This window comes from Microtus pennsylvanicus, chromosome 4 (genome assembly GCF_037038515.1).
Source record: "Microtus pennsylvanicus isolate mMicPen1 chromosome 4, mMicPen1.hap1, whole genome shotgun sequence".
Lineage (NCBI taxonomy): Eukaryota > Metazoa > Chordata > Mammalia > Rodentia > Cricetidae > Microtus > Microtus pennsylvanicus.
This window is the reverse complement of record NC_134582.1, coordinates 44,872,480-44,894,432: the sequence shown is the minus strand read 5'-3', so window position 1 is coordinate 44,894,432 and position 21,953 is coordinate 44,872,480. Positions and strand designations below refer to the sequence as shown.

At 40.6% G+C, this 21,953-nt stretch overlaps 1 protein-coding gene and 1 pseudogene across 3 annotated transcripts in view; one reads left to right on the top strand and one right to left on the bottom strand.

The window, feature by feature from the left end:
• The window catches only part of Diaph1 (diaphanous related formin 1), a 95,866-nt gene that overhangs the window by 18,274 nt on the left and 55,639 nt on the right, over window positions 1–21,953 (bottom strand). The window lies entirely within an intron of this gene.
• LOC142848526 (small ribosomal subunit protein eS12 pseudogene) lies at window positions 1,032–17,818 on the top strand (annotated as a pseudogene).

The window sequence follows — 21,953 nt, the reverse complement described above, 5'->3', positions numbered from 1 at the left end:
TCACAATCTCAGAGAACCTAGACAACAATGAGGACCCTAAGAGAGACATACATAGATCTAATGTACATGGGAAGTAGAAAAATACAAGATCTCTTGAGTAAATTGGGAGCATGGGGACCTTGGGAGAGGGTTGAAGGGGAGGGGAGAGTCAGGGAGGGGAGCAGAGAAAAATGTAGAGCTCAATAAAAATCAATAAAGTTTTAAAAATATACTGTCATACTGGAGGAAACAGGGACCACATTGGGCAGACATACTATAAAATACTGTCAAATACTGTAGGAAACAGGGACCACACTGGGTAGACATACTATAAAACACTGTCAAATACTGTAGGAAACAGGGACCACACTGGGTAGACATACTATAAAATACTGTCATATTCTGGAGGAAACAAGGACTGTACTGGATAGATGTGACTGTGTAATGTAAAGTGGTGTCAGCTTCTTAGCCATATAGCAATAGCTCTGAAGTCAATCAACTGCTTCTGAGTATGAGAATGGCATCCTCGAGCACAAGAGTGGCAGAATACGCTCAACATTACCCCCTTTTTTTGATTGTTTTTGAGACAAGATTTTACTAAATAGCTCTGGTAGATCCAGAACTCTTACTCTGTAGATCTGACTGGCCTTAAACTGTCAACAATCCTCCTACCTCTGCCTTCCAAGGAGTGTGATTACAGACATGTACCCTAACGCCTTGTTATAACATAAGTCATTTTTTACAACATTTGAAAGACCACATTCAAAACAATAACCAAGTTAAATGACAAAGGTACACAAAACTAAGTCTTCCTTGGGCTAGGTGTACGGTCAGTGATAGAGCACAATGCCTAGTACTGCAGAGAAAATGTCATTTATTTCTCTGACATAGGAGTTCTAATTCAAGAAATGAAAACTGTTAAATACGTGAAGATTCATTACTTCAGCAATAATGTATTTGAGACCTTAACTAGTGGAGGGTTGTGCTGAACTATGGGAATAAGACAGACAAACAAAGACAACTATATGCCTCAGGGCCTTCGTGCGGCTGCCATGATTGCCAGGAGAGCTGCAGAGCCCGTGGCAGAAGTCAAGAAAAAGGGGACCGGCGCGGACCTGCGGAGGCAGACGCAGGCTGCGGGGACCAGCGCGGACCAGTGCAGACCGGCGCGGTGGCAGACACAGGCCACGGGGACCAGCGCGGACCGGCGTGGAACACTGAGAGCAGATCGCTCCACTACAATTAAATCAAAGAGAGCTACAGTATTGAAAACAGCTTGGTATTGGCATAAAAACAGAGAAGTCGACCAATGGAATCGAATAGAAGACCCTGACATTAACCCACAAACCTATGAACACCTGATTTTCGATAAAGGAGCTAAAAGTATACAATGGAAAAAAGAGAGCATCTTCAACAAATTGTGCTGGCAAAACTGGATGTCAATCTGTAGAAGAATGAAAATAGATCCATATCTATCACCATGCACAAAACTCAAGTCCAAATGGATTAAAGACCTCAATATCAGTCCGAACACACTGAACCTGATAGAAGAGAAAGTGGGAAGTACTCTACAACACTTGGGCACAGGAGACCACTTCCTACGCATAACCCCAGCAGCACAAACATTAAGGGCCTCATTGAATAAATGGGACCTCCTGAGACTGAGAAGCTTCTGTAAAGCAAAGGACACTGTCACTAAGACAAAAAGGCAACCTACTGACTGGGAGAAGATCTTCACCAACTCCGCAACTGACAAAGGTCTGATCTCCAAAATATATAAAGAACTCAAGAAACTAGACCGCAAAAGGCTAATCAACCCAATTATAAAATGGGGCACTGAGCTGAACAGAGAATTCTCAACAGAAGAACTTCAAATGGCCAAAAGACACTTAAGGTCATGCTCAACTTCCTTAGCGATCAGGGAAATGCAAATCAAGACAACTTTAAGATATCATCTTACACCTGTCAGAATGGCTAAAATCAAAAACACCAATGATAGCCTTTGCTGGAGAGGTTGTGGAGAAAGGGGTACACTCATCCATTGCTGGTGGGAATGCAAACTTGTGCAACCACTTTGGAAAGCAGTATGGCGGTTTCTCAGGAAATTCGGGATCAACCTACCCCTGGACCCAGCAATACCACTCTTGGGAATATACCCAAGAGATGCCCTATCATACAACAAAAGTATATGCTCAACTATGTTCACAGCAGCATTGTTTGTAATAGCCAGAACCTGGAAACAACCTAGATGCCCTTCAATGGAAGAATGGATGAAGAAAGTATGTAATATATACATATTAGAGTACTACTCAGCAGTAAAAAACAAGGACTTCTTGAATTTTGCATGCAAATGGATGGAAATAGAAAACACTATCCTGAGTGAGGTAAGCCAGACCCAAAAAGAGGAACATGGGATGTACTCACTCATATTTGGTTTCTAGCCATAAATAAAGGACATTGAGCCTATAATTCGTGATCCTAGAGAAGCTAAGTAAGAAAGAGAACCCAAAGAAAAGCATATAGGCATCCTCCTGAATATTAACCTTCATCAGGCGATGAAAGGAGACAGAGACCCACATTGGAGCATTGGACAGAAATCTCAAGGTCCAAATCAGGAGCAGAAGGAGAGAGAGCAAGAGCAAGGAACTCAGGACCATGAGGGGTGCACCCACACACTGAGACAATGGGGATGTTCTATCGGGAACTCACCAAGGCCAGCTTGCCCAGGTCTGAAAGGCCTAGGATAAAACCGGACTCGCTGAACATAGCGGACAATGAGGACTACTGAGAACCCAAGAACAATGGCAATGGGTTTTTGATCCTACTGCACGTACTGGCTTTGTGGGAGCCTAGGCAGTTTGGATGCTCACCTTACTAGACCTGGATGGAGGTGGGTGGTCCTTGGACTACCCACAGGGCAGGGAACCCTGATTGCTCTTTGGGCTGACGAGGGAGGGGGGACTTGACTGGGGGAGGGGGAGGGAAATGGGAGGCAGTGGTGGGGAAGAGACAGAAATCTTAAATAAATAAATAAATAAATAAATAAATAAATAAATAAATAAGAAGTCAAGAAAAAAAAAGAATATGCCTCACTAATAAAGTAAAGCAGACTATGTCTTCCAATAGACCTATTATGTTATATGACAGTAAGGGCTGTGAAAAGAAAATCAAGCAGGGAAAGGAAACTAGAGATTTAGCAGGGAGATTGATTGAAACCTTAGGTGAGTGGTTGGGAAATGGCTGACAAAAGAGAGGTGACATTTGAGTCAAGACCATTAGAAGCTAGAGGAATAAGCCTGAGTCAGCTGATCTTGGCTATCAACCTGACTACATCTGGAATCAACAAAAATCCAAGCTGCTGGGCATGATTGTGAAGGATTTTCTCCCCACCTCTGATTTTGTGTTTTGAAACAGCCCTGACTGTCCTCAACTCTATAGACCGGGCGGGCCTCATCTCAGAGATCCACTTGCCTCTACCTCGCAAGTGCTGGGATTAAAGAAGTGTGCTATCATGCCCAAAAGATTTACACTTTATGTTTCCAATTTTTTATATGTAGAGATCTATGTAATTCGATATATGTACCATGTAAGTGTTAACAAGTCAATAAAATACAGTAGTATAAAGTTAAAATAGAGTGATAGGGTGGAAACATGTCTAGTGACTACAGAAATGGAAAAGTGTCATCGATAGGTGTGATATGTTTAGAGCACTAAAACCAACTCACATCAATGAACAAAGGATGGTCTAATTCAGGCACTGGTTAGCTTCTGACTGAAGAACTATAGATGGTGTCCCCTTCACATATGCTGAAATTTAAGAGTCATTTGGGCAGAGGAAATCCCAGTTGAGAAAATGCTCTCACCAGATTGGTCAAGCATGTGGCGCATTTTCTTGACTGATGAGGGAGAGCCCAGCTCACTGTGTGCAGTACCACCCTGATGGTGGTATCAGCTGATAGTCCTGAGTGCTGTAAGAAAGCAGGCTAAGCAAGCCATGAGGAACGAGCAGTGCTCCTTCACGGTTTCTGCTCCACGTTCCTGCCGACTGAGATGAATCTGGCATACAGGTTACTGATGTGGGAGTAATTTCTTATTAATAAAGAAACTGCCTAGACCCATTTGATAGGCCAACCCTTAGGTAGGCGGAGTAAACAGAACAGAATGCTGGGAGAAAGAAGCTGAGTCAAGGAGTTGCCATGATTCTCCCACTCCAGACAGACGCAGGTTAAGATCTTTCCTGGTAAGCCAGCTAGTGGACTACACAGATTATTAGAAATGGGCTAGTCCAGGTGCGAGAGTTAGCCAAGAAAAGGCTAGATATAATGGGCCAAGCGGTGTTTAAAAGAATACAGTTTCCGTGTAATTATTTCGGGTAAAGCTAGCCGTGCGGGCGGCCAGGTGCCGGGGACGCAGCCCGCTGCTCCTATTTCAACAGGTTACACCATGAAAGATCTGATTAACAGCGCCCCCATTCAGCAGGAAGCAGTTTGGAGAGAAAAAACTGTGCCCATATTCCCAAATATTGTTTATAAATGTTCTTTTACATTTAAGGAGGATATGATATACATATGAATAATTTGCATTGGTATGGATTTTAAGGTCAATTTTGTTATATGTAAATGTATTTCTGATCTTGATTAAGGTATTGTGATTGTGTAGTTCATTTAAAAATGTAATGTATAATTAGGAAATATAGGTTGTTAATGGATAATCATCAATAATAGTCAAGCTTGTAGTCATGTTAGTTAGATTGGCATTTAATGTTTTTAATAACTTAGGGTTTTTCATAACAATGAGACACGTCTGTTCCTGGCAGCACCAGCTACTTCAAGAGGAAGATGGGCATTGAAGAGGCTCCTTATGGAGTTTGATAGCCATTTGGGCAAGAAACTGCTCTTGCTTGGACTGTTGCATAAACTGGACACAAAGAACCCACAGAGAGAGGACTGCTGAACTTGCCTAAAGGTGAGATGATTCTTTGGGGTTCCTGATTCATGAAAGGGTCTGTGAGACATACTGCAGGACACAGCAGAAAGTGACTGAACTGTCTTTGGAATTTCCTGCTTCATGGAAATGTCTGCTGGTTACTATGGGCTTGTAGGCTGAAGATGGATGCCTCAACGGTACAAAAGAACTTTGGGTGACTGTTCAGGCAGCGAGATGTCTGTCATTTCTAGAGTTTTGGAAGTTGCTTATTTCTTGTTTGCTTAGGTAATATTATATCCTTCTGGAGTCTTTAATGGAGTTGAAGAATAGATAGATAGTTATAGTTTTCCATTATTATAAAAGATAAAATAGATATAAATATTCTTGCTTAATAACTGTTTTGTTATATGTAATTTTGCTATGTTAAATTAAAGCCTTTCTTTTTTTTTGTTTAAACAGAAAAAGGGGAAATGATGGAGGAGGGTCACCTGTCTATGTGTTACTCTCGTTGGTTAATAAAGAAACTGCCTTGGCTTTTTGATAGGGCAGAATTTAGATAGGTGGAGTAGACAGAACAGAATGCTGGGAGAAAGAAAGCATAGTTGGTGAGACACCATGGAGCCAGCCACCAGGTCAGACATGCTGAATCTTCCTGGTAAGCCACCACCTCCTGGTGCTACACAGATTAATAGAAATGGGTTAATCAAGATGTGAGAGTTAGCCAGTAAGAGGCTAGAACTAACGGGCCAAGCAGTGTTTAAAAGGATACAATTTGTGTGTTGTTATTTCCGGGGCTAAGCTAGCAGTGTGGGAACCGGGCGGGATGAAAAGCAGGCCTGTTCGCCTCCTCACTACAAAGTAGAGATCCTTATGGATGGCTGTGATCCAAAAACACTTTAGTGACAAGACAGACTGGCTACAAATGCTGATTCCTGATCTAATCCATAGTACTGAAACAAGTGGCTCTCCACTTCGACAATTAAAGAAAAAAATAAAAGGTTACATATTGAGCACATGGGAAAGTTTAAAGAAAGGGAAAGGAAAAATGATGTAATTATAATCTCAAAAAAAAAAAAAACAAGAAATTAAGATGATATGAAAGACAGCCTGGGGCTGGTGAGATGGCTCCATGGGTAAAGGTACTGGCCTCCTGGATGGAACCCACAGAGTAGAAGGAGAAAATGGATTCTCACAAGCTGTTCTCAGGTCTCCATGTGTGCGCCATGGTGCATGTACACTCCTCTACCACACTAAATCTATCTTTTAAACAAAAGATAGTCTGGTTTGGTCCCACAACATTAAAAATATTCCAATACAATGAAAACAATCAAATAAATATATAAAGAAATGACAACTTAAAGAAAAATTATCTAAAAATGTTGGTTTAATGCTCAGAAAAACACCCTGAACACATAGAACAGTTGCTAAGAAGTAGTAAATTGATCAAATACTGGAGGACTGCTTCAATACCACTCTGAAGGCTCTGCCCAGAGTATGGAGTGCAATACGGCTCTCCTCATTAATTAAAAGGAGTCATCTTAAGTGTGAATGTGAACCTAGAAACGGTAAACCAGGGGCACACCAAAACAACAGACAAGTCCTGGCACAGCTCAAACCCTTACCCTCCTAGGGAATACCCAAGACCCTTTCCAGACAGTGTTAACACCATCTGGAGTTGCTACAATTTCTTATGTACAGTATCTAGCCTTAAATCAGACTTACAAGGCATGCCAAAAAAAATAATCCAAATTTGAAGGAAAATAAAATCCAATTGACACACAATATATTTCCCAGATAATGGAGCAAGTGTACAAGGATTTATAGCCATAATTAATCACTCATGGTGGAGGCTCATAGCTTATGCTGGTTGGTTTTTATTAACTTGACACAAACTTAGAAACATCTGATCTCAACAGAGAAATAACCTCATCAGATCACCTGTAGGCAAGTGCTCTAGAGAGCATTTTTGTGATTAATGATTGTTGTGTCTGGCTCACTGTAGGTGGTACTATCTCTGGGTAGGTGGTTCTGGGTTGTATAAGAAAGCAGGCTAAGCAAGCTATGTAAGGCAAGCCATACAGAGCAAGTTCCTTGATGGTCTCTGCTTAAGTTCTTGCCTGGAACTCCCTTCATGAAAGAAAGCCTTTCCTTCCCAAGGTGCTTTGTGGTCATGCTGTTTATCACAGTTATAGAAACCAAACTAAGACACACCTATAAACCACCATTTAGAGGGGGTGAGACAGGACTACCACTATGAGAACTGAAGGCCAGCCAGAGCTACAAAATTGAGATTCTTTCTTTAAATAAATAAATAAAAATTTAAGAATAAAATAACTATAGGTAATATATTCAAGAAAATTGGGGTGGTGAAAAAGAAAAAACCTACTCAGAAGGAAAGCATGAAGTAGGTAGTCAAAACCAAGTTCTGGTGCTGAGTTGGCTAGTCAACCTGACACAAACCTAGAGTCATCTGAAAGAAGGGAGCTTAACTGAAGGATCATCTATCTCATCGGATTGCCTGCAGGTAAGTCTGTAGGGGGCATTTTCTTAATTACTGATGTGGGAAGATCCTGCCCACTGTGGGTGGTACCACCTCTGGGCAATGTAAGATGACAGGCTGAGCAAGCAATGGAGAGCAGTTAGTAAGCAGCACTCCTCCATGGCTTCTGCTTCAGTTCCTGCCTCAACTTCCCTTCATGAGGGATTCTAAACTCTTTCCTCCTTAAGTTAGTTTTGTTCAGTGTTTTCTTTTGGCAACAGAAAGCAACTAAAGGAAGCTGGGTGGTAGTGGTGTACAGCTTTAGTCCCAGCACTCTGGAGGCAGAAGCAGATGGATCTCTGTGAGTAAAGGGCCAGCCTGGTCTACAGAGTGAGTTCCGGAATAGCCAAGGCTGCAAAGAGAAACTCTTTATTTAGTTGTGGGTTTCACCCCAGTCTCCTGGCATTCCTTTTGAAATGTTGGGTGGAAAGTTCCATTTCAAAGCTCCCTCCCCTGGGAGTTGTCTCAGTCCAAACTCCACCTCCGAGAAAGCCCACCAAATGGTGACCCCTCCCACAGGCTATTTAAACTGCCCTTCCCCCCAAGAATGAACATGTAGTCTCCTGGTTTTCTATGGCCTTTCAGTTTTCTGGTCCCCTCTCCCTGTTTTCCAGGGGGTCACCAGGAGTGTTGACATCCATTAAACCTGGGTATCTTTTAATGTGGTCTAATTTGGTCTGATTGGGATTACTGCATTGGCAGAGAGGTTTGTCCCCTAAGGAAAAATACTTAACAACCCTGTCTTGAAAAGGAAAAGAAAGCAGTACTAGAGAAGAAGTTGGTACCAGAAAAGTGGGATTACTGTGATGGTGTTGGCCATGTTGTTTTAGGATTGTGGAAGGGTTTTAGAGCTGAGGGCTGGAAAATCCACTGAATACCAAGAAAAATGCAGATTAGAGAGACCTGACTTGTGAAGTTTTGAGGGAAGAGTGGAAGTCCCTCAAGACTCTACAGCAATCATTCCTCTGCTATTAAGAATATTAATATTGGGCTGGAGAGATGGCCAGTGGTTAAGAGCATTGCCTGCTCTTCCAAAGGCCCTGAGTTCAGTTCCCAGCAACCACATGGTGGCTCACAACCATCTGTAATGAGGTCTGGAGCCCTCTTCTGGTGTGCAGACATACACAGAGACAGAATAGTGTATACATAATAAAAATTTAAAAAAAGAATATTAAGAATCTATTGCTTCTGGTTAGCTGGGGCTGAAGAATCGGGCGAATAATAAGAAGCCAGTTACTAGGTCGAATGCTGCTGGCTAGCCAGGGCTGAAAATCACTGTGATTAAAAGAGATCAGAATCACTGAGATGAAATCCAAGAAGTATTTCCTCAGGGTCAGCACACAGAAGTTGTGGTCCAGAGGTGACCAAGGCTGCATTTCAAACTAGCAGCTGCACTTGGCAATGTGTAATGGAAAGCATGAGGGGTCCTGGAGAGCAGCTGAAGAAGCTTAGCACTTTGAGAAGCCACAAGAGCCACTGGTCAAAGTGCAGCCTCAGCTGCAGTGAGACTCAGAATTTGAGATACCAGCACCATGGGTTGAGTACCAAGGACAGCAGCAGGCCTGGCATGGGGCCAGCCTGAGCCTATGAAACAAGCTATGTGTGCTGTGCATGGCAGAGTTGGAGAGATGAGACTACTGACGCCCTTTTCTAGCTCAAAAATTCATGAGTCTCAGGTGTTAGACACTGAGCTAATTACACTGTTGATTTTGACTCTGCTTTGATCTCACTGTAACTGTACCCTAGTCCATCCCTTTTGAAACCAGTATATAAATTTCTTTATTTTACAGAAACCCACAGTTAAGAGACCTTGGATTTCTAAAGATAACTTGGATTTTTAAATAGCTGGAGTTTTTACAAGACTGTGGGACTTTTAAAAGCTGGGCTATATTATACTAATGATATTGAATACTATATTATGATACTAGTGTGCCATTTTGGGAATAAACAAGGAAAGGTTATAGTTGAATAGTGACATGTTTGTGTGTGAAGCTGAGAAGGGGTCAACTGTGCTACTTAATTTCTGTCAACTTAACACAAACCTAGAGTTATCTGAAAAGAGGGAACCTTAATTGAGAGATTACCTCCATGGGAGTGCATGCAAGTAAATATGTGGAAGCATTTGTTAATGATTGATGGAGGAGAGAACAGCTCACAATAGACAGGGACACCACTGGGCAGGAGGTCCAGCAAACTGAACAAGCCACGGACAGAAGCCAGTAAGCAGCATTCTTCCATAATCTTTGCTTCACTTCCTACCTTCACTTCCTTCCTTATGGATTATAAGCTGTAGGATGAAATGAACCCTTTACTCCCCAAGTTGCTTTTGGTCACTGTATTAATCACAGCAATAGAAAACAAACTAACATAAATATCACCTCAAAAAATGATGAAAAATTGCAATTTTTATTAGAGTATAGTAAGTCAAATGTGCATATCATCTAGGCTACCCACTAGAAGGATAACAAAAAGATAAGAAAAATACTAAATGAATTTTAAAGTAATCCATAAGAAGGCAAGAATGAAAAAAGACATGAAACAGGAAAATCAAAGAGAAAATTAGCAGCGATGAGAAACAGACTAGCTGAAAAGAATTAAATGCATTCCTATGAAAAGATAAAAACCTATGAAAAAGATAAAAAAAAGCATAGTAAGTATATGCTTCTTACAAGAGACACATTAAAGACAGAAATATATACCAAGGGTGAAACGGGGCAAAAGATATGCCAATTATAAGAAATATTAGAAAAAAAGTTGCTGCAGCTAGATTGGTATCAGACAGAAATGTCTTCTCTAATAATCATGAACAGATTGACTTATACAGGGCAAATCCACAAGAAAGACAGAATAATTCTAAATTGACTGCACCAAACAATTTAGTTTCAAAATACAAAAAGGAACTGCTTACTGCTCGCTCAGAGGAGGTGAGACCTAGGAAAATGGAGCCTAAAAAATGAATCCACGGGGCTGGAGAGATGGCTCAGAGGTTAAGAGCACTGATTGTTCTTCCAGAGGTCCTGAGATCAATTCCCAGCAACCACATGGTGGCTCACAACCATCTGTAATGAGATCTGGTACCCTCTTCTGGCCTGCAGGCATACATGCAGACAGAACACTGTATACAAAATAAATAAATAAATCTTAAAATAAATCCAACTAAAGTCTCATACAATAGCCAACTTTATTCAGTGCATCAGGCAATTAATACTATGAGCGTTAAGAAGAATCACATAAATTCCCATGAGTACAAGCTATATACAATTACACATGGCAAAAACATGTTTCTCCATAGAGACATATAATGACAGCAGCAAGCAATAATGAGTAACCTGAAGTAAACTCATTCGTACTCGCTACACCTAAGGGTGAGAAAACCCATTCCAAGAACAATTCTGTGTTTTGAAGGAAGTAAGGTCACAGATTTTTGACCTGTTTTCTTGCAGTTTTCTCACAAGCATTTAGAATTCGCCTCACATGTCCCTGTTGTGGAATAATGCTTTTGTATACTATAATGATTTGTCACTCATATTGGTTTAATAAAGTGCTGATTGACCAGTAGCCAGGCAGGAAGTATAGGCAAGGCAACCAGACTAAAAGAATTCTGGGAAGAGGAAAAGCAGAGAGTAGTCACCAGCCAGACACGGTGGAAGCAAAATGAGAATGCTGCACTGAGAAAAGGTACTCTAAGCCACATGGCTAAATATAGATAAGAATTATGGGTTAATTTAAGTTGTAAGAGCTAGTTAATAAGCCTGAGCTAATAGGCCAAACAGTTTATAATTAATATAAGCCTCGGTATGTTTCTTTGGGACTGAACGGCTATAGGACCAGGCAGGATAGAAACTTTTGTCTACATGTCCCTATGATAGGAACAACCAGATGAATTAAAGATAGTGGAATTAATATCCTTATTATAGTAACTATCAAAAAAATCAACCATTTGGAAATGCTAGTGCATGCTTGCAATTCAAGAATTCTAAAGGCTAAGGCAAAAGGACTGTGAGACCAAGGCCAAACTGGGCTGTATATTAATCAAACAAACTGTCTTAGTTAGGATACTTACTTTTGCTGTGGTGAAACACCATGACCAAAAGCAACCTGGGAAGAAACTGTGCTCCATATAACAGTTCATCATTGAAAGCAGTTTGAGGGCAGGAAGCTAGAGGCAGGAACTGATTCAGAGGCCATAAGGGGTGTTGTGTACTAGCTTGCTCAACCTGCTTTCTTAAAGAAGCAAGGAGCACCAGCCCAGGGATGGCCCCACCCACAATAAACTGGGTCCTCCACATCAATCACTAATTAAGAACATGCATTACAGCCAGATCTTATTAGACATTTTCTCAAGTGAGGCTCCCTCCTCTCTGATGACTCTAGATCGTGTTAAGTTGACTTAAAACCAGCCAGTACACAAATAAAAACAAAAAACAGCCGGGCGATGGTGGCGCACACCTTTAATCCCAGCACTCGGGAGGCAGAGGCAGGCGGATATCTGTGAGTTCGAGACCAGCCTGGTCTACAAAAGCTAGTTCCAGGACAGGCTCCAAAGCCACAAAGAAACCCTGTCTCGAAAAACCAAAACCAAAACAAAACAAAACAAAAAACAACAGACAAAATAGGAACACATTTAATAAACCTGATCTACTTAATAAAACGGTACGTCAAAAATGACAAAATACATTTTCTGTGTGTATATAACATATAGCACAAAATTCAGGACATGCTAAATGAATATCAAGCCTGAACAAATTTCAAAGAACAATAATCATAGAAATCATTCCAAATATGTTGCCTGACCACAAAAGTATTGAGCTGGAATTCAGTTAAAAGATAACTAGAAAATTCCCACCTATTTGGACACTGAACAAAAATAACTCTGGAGCCAGGCAGGATATTAAATCAGATACCAGAAAATATTTTCAATGGGATGAAATCAACACATGACATGGAACAATAGAACACATGGAAAACAAAAACATAATGGAAGATTTCAGTCTAGGTGTTAAAACATAACTAAGCATGTTAGAAACATAGAACATTTTATAATTAAGATCAATTGTATCTGTATTCATGTCTTTTGCTATGTGATAACCTTCATGCATGGGAACTCTGTCAAGCCACCAGAAGGCCAGCATCAGTTATGGTCCATTAGTGGATCCAAACCCTCCCAGTGCTAGAACAATCTTGGTTCCTCCCGTGAGACTATGAGACAAGATTTTGATTCATACTCTGTTGAGGCTTTAGTGCTAAATGCCTGGAATACTCAATGAATAAAGAACAGAACTGTCAGTTGGACTTGTTTATAAGGAAAAAAATCAATTTAGGGCCGGTGAGATGGCTCAGTGAGTAAAGTACTTGTCATGTATTGTGAGGACCCGAGTTGGGATTCCTAGAACCCAGTAATTCCAGTTCTCCATAGTAAGATGGGAGAACCCTCGGAAGCTTGCAAGCCAGATAGACTGGCATAAACAGCATTGAGCAACAAAAGACCCTGGCAAACAAGGTAGAAGGTGAAGCCTATCACCCGAGGCTGCCTCTGTGCACACATATGCTGTGGCATTCATGCTTACACACACACACACACACACACACACACACACACACACACACGATGGGGGGAAGGGAGGTTTAGAAAATTCCCGAGGTTAAATATAGAGAGTGAAGAGAGAGCGAGAGCAAGAGAGAGAGCGAGAGAGGGATTGATTTAGAAAATTCCCGAGGTTAAATACAAAGTCTAGACTTCAAAAGGATGAAAAAGTATAAAGTTATACTAGACAAATTCTAACTAAAAGGAAGTTGTATTAATAAACAAATATTTTAAAAAATCAGAGTAGAAGAGATACAAACTCTTTAGCAATAAAAGGTATAGTTCACTAAGATGTAAGAATTTGGATTTGTATGCACCTAGCAATGTATCTTTAATCATAATCTTAAACACTAAATGTATATAACCTCAATCTAACATCGGACAAACTTACTGTTACATCAAGGGAATAAAGAACGAAGGCTGAGTCCAGTTTTTACTGCAGACGCTTAGTAACTTAACCTCTCCCTTTCCCTTCCATATTGTACTGATGGAAAGGGTGATAATTAACATTTGCTCCTTCTTTTGAAACAAACAAACAAAAAAGAAGTTTCAAACTATGCTCTGTTTGTCTGTGTGCAGAGAACTCCCATCCTGGCTGCACCTTTAGCTATAATAAAAGCTTAGGGCTGCCCCCTTTCCTTGCTTTCTGCTCAACACATCTCCCTCACAACTGTGCCCTTCAGGTTTTGTTCTGTAGCCTAAGCTGGCCTGGAACTTACTATGAGGGAACTGAAAGAACATACACATAATCTCCAAGAGCACACAGCATATTTATAATGCTTATGATACTGTAGTTGGTGCTCTTGTGATTTTGACCTTTAGGAATTGGTAATCAAAATCACAAGAGCACCAGCTATCATACCATTAGCTAGATATCCTAAATCTAGTCCCTGGAAACCATGAATAAAAAGCTTATGTAGCAAAGTGACTGTGGGCATGAATAACTGAAAGATCTTGAGATGAGAGGTATTATTCTGAATTGTCTAGGTAGTTTCAATATATCAAATGGGTAATAGGAAGACAGAAGAGCAAGAGTTAAAGATGAAAAGACAGAAGCAGAGGTCTGTGAAAGTTGAAGATTCTTTGCTATGTCCTTCAAGAAGGAAGGATTGAAGAACCAGCCTGCTTCCATTTTAGGTTTAAAAGCCATCTTATAGTAAAAAAAACTAGCTTCATTCCTATTTATGATTAAACTTCTGTTTCTCCAGCATTGGGCTATGCCCCACCTGTACTCTTAACTACAAATGGTTTTGTTCTGCCTGTTCCAGGACTAGCAATCATGTTTTTGTTTTAAAAAGTTGCTTATAACCATCTTGTAAACCTACCGCTGTTTCAAAAGGTTGTATGACTACCTATGACTACCTTGTTATGACACCTTGTTGTTAAGACTACTTTGCTATACCTACCTTGCAACCATGTCTTTGTTTCAGGAGGTTATTAGGACTAATTTGTTATGCTTGTGTTCTGCTCCTGTAACCCCACCTGTTTTGCTCACCAAATCCCCCATTTGGAAACCCTTGAGCTATTAAAAAAAACAAAACAAAACAACAACAACAACAAAAACCCTTGTCTTCCTCATATCCAATGCTGAACTCTCAAACTCTGCCTTAGGAGAGGCATCTGGGTACAGGAATAAAAAAGCCTGCTTTAATTAATTTGGCCATGATGAGTTGGTGGTCTCTCTCCTCCCATCTTTAGGATTAAATTAGCCCTCAGTCAGAAACACAGATTGTTGGAAAAGCCAAGGAAACATTGTTCTTTAGAGACCCCAGAAAGAATCCCAGTTCTGCCAACACCTTGACTTTGGGACTTAAGAGCCTCCAGGACGGAAAGATAATTCCTTGGGGTCTTTAAAAAAAAAAAAAAAAGTACATTGTTTTAAGTCACTAAATCTTTGGTCACTTTTTTTCTAACCAGCAACAGAAAACACATATATTCTATTTACATGGAAATTAAGCACTCATAAATAACCTATTGAAAAGAAACAATGGAAATCAGAAAACATACATGACCAAGTGATGACAGAACTGCTTCCTGCTATGAGCTGAAACTGTTCTCCTAAAATTAGCACAGGAAACCCTAAACCCCTAATCCTCACCATGTGAATTTAAATTGGCCATTCAGACAGTCCCTAATCTAACCTGCCTAGATTACTCACCAGATGGATGGATAGATGGATGGATGGATGGATGGATGGATGGATGGACGGACGGACGGACAGAAATGAGAATATGGTAAGAATATGCAAACTAAGAAGAAAAGCCTCAGTCAATTGAATCTGAGAAATCATCTGCTGTTTAAGCAACTGATGTCTGCTTCTCTGCTACTGCAGTCCCAGCAAATGAACATGTTTTCTACCAAAAGTGAATGGATACATCTAAAAAATAATTTACTTAGGAATTTATGGTCTCAAATGCACATGGGGGAGGAGCTAAGGGGCACCAGAAGCTGGGGAGGAGCTAAGGGCACCTGAAGCTGGGGAGGAGCTAAGGGGCACCAGAAGCTGGGGAGGAGCTAAGGGGCACCAGAAGCTGGGGAGGAGCTAAGGGGCACCTGAAGCTGGGGAGGAGCTAAGGGGCACCTGAAGCTGGGGAGGTGGCTCAGCAAATAACAACTCAGAACTGCTTTTCCAGAGGACCAGGGTTCCAGGGGCAAATTACAACCACCTGAATTTCCAGTTCCAGGGGATTCAATGCCTCTGGGTCCCTAGGGCACCAGTGCACATATTCCATATATATCCACACACACATAAATCAAAAATAAATCTTAAAAAAAGAAATTAGACTGAGAACAGTAAAGTTAACCTAAAGAAAAAAATTAAATGTATGAACTCCATTGCTTTTTAAATAAAAGACCATAAATCCATCTACCTCTGGTGAAAATGATCAGTATTTAACAGTGAGAGGGAGTACTACAGATAAATTAGGTACAAATCACCAATATCCAAACAATGAGTGGCTTAGTGGCAGACTTGCTACCTAACTTGTGAGGGTTTAGTCCTCCAGCACTGAAAATTCAGGACTGAACCAAGTATGCCTCAAGAACTAAGATAAAATCTATGTGAAATATATGCAAAATCTTTGCTAAAACAAACACCTTTTCTAGAAAAGTAGAGCTTAACAAAACTTACTGAGAAAATTGGAAATGAGCTATAACCATGACATAAAGCTTAAAATTTTCTTAGCTGGGACTGAAAAAACCCTCAGTGAATACAAGCACTTTTCTACAGAATGCTTTTCTAGAGAATCTGTATTCAAGTCCCAGCACCCATACAGCAGCTCACAACCCTTTGTAACTCCAGTTCCAGGGGATCTGACGTCCACTTCCAGCCTCCCTGGGCACTGCACTCACACTGTGCAGGGACATACACACAGGCAAAAAAACTCACACACATAAAAAGATGTCTTAGCTGACCCAGGTGACTTCACCACCTATTTTATTTCAAACATTTAAAGGATAAATAATGAAAGCCTCCAACTTCATGTAAAAACTCAATAAATTAGAAAAATACTCCCAGGGGAGTGGCGGCACACACCTTTAATCCCAGCACTCAGAGGCAGAGGCAGGTGGTTCTCTGAGTTCTGAGACAACTTGTTCTACAATGCAAATTTGGACAACCAAGGATACATAGAGAAACCCTGTCTTGTAAAACCAAAACAAACAAACAAGCAAACAAAAAAAATCAAACTTAACTCATTTTACAAATCTGACAAAACTTTAATACCCAAATATGAAAATACTAAAGAAAAAAAAACACATTCCTAAACAAAATACAGCAAACTCAATTCAGCCACATAAAATGAAAAGGATAATCCATCATGCCCAGGTTTTATTTATTTAGGAATTTAAAGACTTTTTGGGGGGGGGGGAGAATTTAACTGTATTTAGTTAATATATTTTACCACAATCACAGATTAAAGAAGATAAACAAGATCATCTTCACGATACAAAAACTTATTTTATGGAATTCAATTCCCATTCATAACAATACTCTAAGCAAACTTGGAATGAAAAGGAATTCTGTAAGTTTGACTAAGGAATTTACCAAAACCTAAAGGCAGAAAGCACACTTCATGGTAAAGGATGAAAACTTCCCTGAGATTGGAGGCAAAGGGCATTATGATCAAGTACATCCAACAATACTCTTATTATTTAAAATAGTATAGAAACCAATCTTTATGCCCACCCCCCCAAAAGCCCACCAAAAGCAAACAAAGTTACTTTAGGGGCTGGAGAGATGGCTCAGTGGTTAAGAGCACTGCCTACTCTTCCAGAGGACCAGAGTTCAATTCCCAGCACTCACATGGCAGCTTACAACTCCAGTTTACAACTATAACTCAGGTTCCAGGGCTTCTGACACCCTCATACAGTCATGTAGCAGGCTCAGGTGCATTCAAGATTCGGTCTCACCAGTAATCATCACACCACGACTAAGGAAGGCATTGCTCCTGGAGGTGTAACAGACATCAATGCTGCTCTATAAGAAGTGCTGAAGACTGCCCTCATCCATGATGGCCTTAGACACACGCCAGGCCCATCTTTGTGGGCCCAATTGTGATGAGCCTGTGTATGTCAAGTTGGTGGAGGCACTTTATGCTGAACACCAATCAACCTAATTAAGGCTGAGACAACAAAAAACTAGGGGAATGGGTAGGCCTCTGTAAATTCGAGGAGGGGCGGGGAACGATAGAAAGTAGTTGTTGCTTGCAGTACTGCAGTTGGTTAAGGACTATGGCAAAGAGTCTCAGGCCAAGAATTTCATCAAAGAGTACTTCAAATGCAAGAAATGAATAAAAACTTTTGGCTAACAACAACAACAAAAAAAAAAAAAACAGTCAAGTAGCAGGCTGAGGAATGCTTCAACAGAGATATCCACATGAGTATGAAGACCTGAGTTCGATTCTCTAGAACCCAAATAAAGCTGGACACAATAGTGTATGTCTGTAGTACCAGTTCTACCATGGAGAGATGAGAGGAAGACACAGAAGAAGTCCCACGAGCCTGCTGGCCATTTAATCTGGTGTAAGGAGCAGTGAACAAGAGACCCCTGTCTCAAACAAGCTGGAAGATGAGGTTGAACTCTTAAAAGTTGCTTGAAGCCCTGGATTCAGCCCCCGGATATTAATCTACACACCTTAGAACCCCTGATTTTTAACAAAAAAGCTAAATATATCAAATGGAAAAAAGAAAGCATATTTAACAAATGGTGCTGACATAACTGGATATCAACATGTAGAATGAAAAGAGATCCATATCTATCACCATGTACAAAACTCAAGTCCAAATGCATCAAAGACCTCAACAACATAAAGCCAGCCACACTTGAACCTATAGAAGAGAAAGTAGGAAGTACACTTGAATACATTGGCACAGGAGACCACTTCCTAAATATAACCCCAGCAGCGCAGACACTGAGAGAAACAATTAATAAATGGGCTCCTGAAACTGAAAAGCTTCTGTAAAACAAAGGACATTTAATGTTTTGTCTGTTGAAATGGTCAACAAGACAAAACAACAGTCTATATAATGGGAAAAGATCTTCACCAACCCCACATCAGACAGAGGTCTGATCTCCAAAATATACAAAGAACTCAAGAAATTGCTCATCAAAAGAACAAATAATCCAATAAAAAAAATGGAGTACAGACCTAAACAGAGAACTCTCAACAGAGGAATCAGTGTGGCAATTTCTCAGAAAATTAGGAAGCAACCTTCCTCAAGACCCAGTAATAACACTTTGGGGTGCTCAATTGTGCCACAAAGATATGTGCTCAACTATGTTCAGAGCAACATTGTTTGTTATAGCCAGAACCCAGAAACAATCTAAATGCCCCTCGACCGAAGAATAGATAAGGAAAATGTGGTACTTTTACACAATGGAGTACTACACAGCAAGAAAAAAAAACGACATCTTGAATTTTGCAGGAAAATGAATGGAGCTAGAAAACATCATTTCGAGTGAGGTACCCCAGACACAGAAAAACAAGTATCACATGTACTCACTCATAAGTGGTTTTTAAACATAAAGCAAAGAAAACCAGCCTACAAATCACAATCCCAGAGAACCCAGACAACAATGAGGACTCTAAGAGAGACATAGATGGATCTAATCTACAAGGGAAATAGAAAAAGACAAGATCTCCTGAGTAAACTGGGAGCTTGGGGACCTTGGGAGGAGATTGAAGGGAAGGGAAGAGACAGGGAGGGGAGCAGAGAAAAATGCAGAGCTCAATAAAAATCAATAGTAAAAAGAAAAGATATATTGGCAAGAACCAACTAAATAAATACAGCCTGAATCAGGTTAATTCTTCAGTTCCAATTACTACTTTACAGCAGATGCAGAGAATAAAAGCACACACTATTTGAAACAAGCACAAAATCCAGAAGACAGGACTTCACAAACCAAAGACAGAGCTTTACAGCAAATAAATACCGAGAGAAGTCTGCAGGCTAAAGGGGCCAACTGAAAACCACAGGCTAACAGAAGAATGAAATCCTTTCATCTTCAAGAAAACAGAAGGAACCAGAGGGCATACTGAACGAAATAAGCCAGACACAAAAAGACAAGTAGAATTTTTCTTTAAAGAAGAACTTAAAAAAAAAAGAGAGATACAATTGAAAATAGAAGGTAGTCTATTAGGGACTGGAGAGGAGGGAGGACAGAGGGGAGAGAGGGGATACGGTTGGGTGAATATTATGAATGCACAATATCTGTATGGAAATGCCATGATGAATCCATTAATACATATAATACATGCTAATAAAAGGGAAAAACATAGACAAACTATAGTGTTCATAAATGTAAACTTTAGTGCTTATTACACAAATCAGGGTAGCTGTTTTTCTTGGGAAGGTTAGCCATAGTTCTAAGGGCCTCCAGAAAGTAACTGACATGTCATTTATTGATGTAGGTAGACCTTCTGTCTATGTGTTATTTTCATTGGTTAATAAAGAGTCTGCCTTGGCTTTTTGATAGGGCAGAAAATTAGGTGGGTGGAGTAGATAGAACAGAATGCTGGGAAGAAGGGAAGTGAGTCAGACGCCATGATTCTTCAACCTGAGACAGATGTAGGCTAGAATCTTTCCCGGTAAGCCACCACCTCGTGGTGCTACACAGATTATTAGAAATGGGTTAATCAAGATGTGAGAATTAGCCAATAAGAGGCTAGAACTAATGGGCCAGGCAGTGTTTAAATGAATACAGTTTGTGTGTTGTTATTGCCGGGCATAAGCTAGCCAGGCGGCCGGGAGCTGGGTGGCAGGAATGCAGCCCGCTGTTCCTTCTAAAAGCAGGCCTGCTCGCCTCATTATTACAATTTATAAAGGTCTTCACTGTATGGCAGCTCCTTAAGTTGTACCACCCCTTGTATTTTTTTGTGCTTTTGCTCTATTTAGTAGCAAGAAACTAAACATTAAGAGAACCAAAGGTTCATCTGAAGGAAAGAGAGGGAAGGGTGGTGGGAACATGAGCATCACATAGACTTAAATTTCAGCTTAAAAAATTTATTCACCTATACTGGTATAGGAGTTCCTTCTGTCTGTGTGTTGTTTTCATTGGTTAATGAATAAATAAACTGCTTTGGGCCTGATAGGGTAGAACTTAGGTAGGTGGAGAAGACAGAACTGAATGCTAGGAGGAAGAAAGCAGAGTCACAGAGAAGCTATGGATCCTCCGCCTCAGACGGACGCCGTCTAACCGGTAAGCCACAGCCACATGGCAATACACAGATTAATGGAGATGGGTTAAACTAATATCTAAGTTAGCCAATAAGAAGTTAGAGCTAATGCCGAAGCAGTGTTTAAATCAATACAGTTTCTGTGCGATTATTTCAGATGTAAGCTAGCTGGGCAGCCAGGATGAATAAGCAGGCCCTCTCCTCACAACACCATACACATATGATTTTTACACTTCAACAAAGATATACCCCCACTTCAGCAAACATACTGCATATTCAGCACAGACAAAGACCACAAGGGAGCACAGATAGAAACAGTTTGATTTGTGGAATGGTACCACTATGTAAAATTCTAAAACTGTTATCCACTAAGATGTTGTGAGAAAAGCAAGGCTACAGCATTGTGTATCATTCACATGTTCACATCATTAGCTAGTTCTGGTTCAGCTTTGACACTGACTTAAAAAGGACTTTGATAACCAACAGCAAACTGTCACAACACAGAAGAACCCACAAGACGCTCTCATATGCCACCTCCTAGCCCTGCTACAAAAATTGAGCATTAATTCAGTACGCAGGTATTACAGCACCTAACCTAAAACCTTGCCAGGACTTGTGGGTCTCAGTTTTTATCTGTGTAAGGATGGAAGCCCACGGTAGTTACACCTCCTACTAAATGGTATCAGCTAAGCAAAGAAGGAGAATCTTCTTTGCAAAGACTGACTCTAAACACACACACACACACCTGTTATCACTTAACTGACACTTTCTTTTCATGTTTCCAGCTGTTGCAACACTGACTCTAAGTCCTTTCAGAGTGAGAGCTACAGCTTTCAAGCTAGGTACAGGGCCAATCTGGCCTCTAAAGACTGAAAACATCCTGATGTTCTGCCAATAAGCAAGAATCTACAATTTCCATGCTGTGTTCTTCCCTAGAACCAAGGAATGGGCTGTCAGTTATGGCCGCAGGAGTGTCACTAATTGCAAAAATCGAGAAAGAGACTATGTAGCAAGAGGTTTCATCTCATCATCTGCCTTTGAGTTAGTCTCAGAAATCACCAAAAAGAGCATGGGGGTGGAGTGGAAATGCAGTCCAAAAGCTATGAAAAAGTCATGACAAACACAAAAGATTACTATGTGCTCTCTGTAAAATAGCCTATCAAATACTGTTAGCTCTTTAGGTCTTATCAAGCAGATATTTAAGCACAAGCAGCATCTGGGAGGAAAAGTTAAGGGTGTGGAATCTCCA